Below are 1,989 nucleotides of genomic sequence, written 5' to 3'. Positions count from 1 at the left end.
GATATGTGAGTTCTTGTCAGCCCCGGTAGAGTGCTTGTTTCCAGTGATCAACTTCCAAAGCTGGGTGGGGAGGTTTTTACACTTGTGAAGGGAGTAGTCTGCCAAGTCTTGGAAACCCATGACTCTCCCAATGTCTTTGAAGTTCATGTTGTAGTCTCTTCCATTGACCTTGAACCTGATTTTGCTCCATCATTGCCTCACGTGTTGAGCGTCATGGTAAGTGACCTCAAGGGAAGATAAGAACTGACAGGAGACATCCCTGTAGATAGGGTAGGCTATGGTGAGGAGTTTGTGCATCTTCAGGTGCCCCAGCATTGCCTCAATATCAAAATCGAGACCCAACTCCTTCAGCAAATCAAGGTCGGCGAATCTGGTTGGAGTCCAAGTCACCCCATTCAGCAAATGATGATACAGCTCTTCCTCAGAAGGAGTTTTGCCTTGTCTCTATCAACGGCAACCTCCTTCCCTTTTGACATCTTGGCCCTCTTTGTAGGAGCCTGCTCATCCGCACTTTCATCGCCACTCTCCTCGTCTGTGGCAACTGCTACACTTTTTCTTGCCCTCCTCTCCTGCTCTTTTTTCTTCTTTGCAGCCAAGGTTTGCTGTCGAGAAGTCCTCTGTGTCCCAGAGCCAGTCTGCTCCGAGGATAAATCTTTCCCTCTCAATGCAGATTCTCGTCTCTCAGCTTCTTGCTTCTCAGCATCCGACTTTCCCTTAGTTTTCTTAACCATTGGTACCTGAAAAATGAAAAATTGGAAAAGGATAAGTGGATGAACTTTGCAAATGAAAATGGCAAGAGTAAACTCAACAAATGAATAGCAATTTAAACTCAAGTTCATTAAGCAGTCAAACTAAGAATAAAGAATCACACTTCTCAATCTTTTAAAATTTTGAAAATTACAAGAGAATAGACTACAGGGGCGAAAGCATGGATTTAGAAACAAGAACTTGTTGATTTGGGTGAGAATTGAGAAAGTTAGGGGATTTTTGGTGTGGGTGAGTTTGAGAGAGTATGAGTGTTTATGAGAGGAGGAGAGGGTGATGAAGATGAAATCGTGGGTGTTGAGTAGGTTTAGGGGCGTCCGGTTCGGTTTAGGTAGATTGGGGATTGGTTTATTTTAATTAAACTGGGTTTAAAACGAAGAAAACTTACCTGGACCGGCTCGGGAGCGACTTGAGGGTGTCGCTGCGAGAGGTCGCTCCCGGGTCGTTTTTTCGCGTCGTGTATCCGACGCCATAAACGCGAGCGACCTTGCTGGCGCTCCCAGATTCAGCGACTTCATGTGCTCGCTCTAGAAGGTCGCACCGAGAGCGATTCTCGCGTATCCGACACCATAAACGCGAGCGATCTCGCTGTGTCGCTTGATATCTTGCATATTTCCATTGTCTTATCCATTCACCCATGTGCATTTTGATCATATAGACTAGGATTTAGCCACGTTTAGGTAGAATTTTGCATACATGAGTCTTTATCAGGTGTTGGAGTACCACATGGAGTTCTTGAAGGCATTTGGGTGCATTTGGAGCTCAAAAGAAGTGTTTAAAGCGATCAACGGACGAGCAGTGCAGCAGCCGCTCCCGAAGACTGGAGCGACTTTCCAGAGCGACGCTCCGAGGTCGCTCGCGTTTCCATGGCGAGTCGACACAAAACGAAGCCCGGAGCGACCTCTCAGAGCGACCCACTGAGGTCGCTCTCGAAGGCCGGAGCGACTTGTCGGAGCGATATGCTGAGGTCGCTCTGCGTCTATTTGCCTGTCAAACTCATTTTTTCTAAGGGCCTTTTGGTCATTTCATTATGCACGTTTTACATTGCCAAAACCTAAGTTAAGTACTTTTGTAAGCCTGAGGAGGAGAATATCTTTTTTCTGGAAAAAAACTAGTAAAACTTCTTTAGATTCAGATTTCATTGCTTTCATCTTGTGTTCTTGTTGATTTCTTATCTATTTCTCTACATGATTAATCTGAAATCCAATATGGGTTTAAGAGGAA

Source organism: Brassica oleracea, chromosome C2, assembly GCF_000695525.1.
Source record: "Brassica oleracea var. oleracea cultivar TO1000 chromosome C2, BOL, whole genome shotgun sequence".
NCBI classification, from domain to species: Eukaryota; Viridiplantae; Streptophyta; class Magnoliopsida; order Brassicales; family Brassicaceae; genus Brassica; species Brassica oleracea.
Note: the sequence above shows the minus strand (reverse complement) of the source record.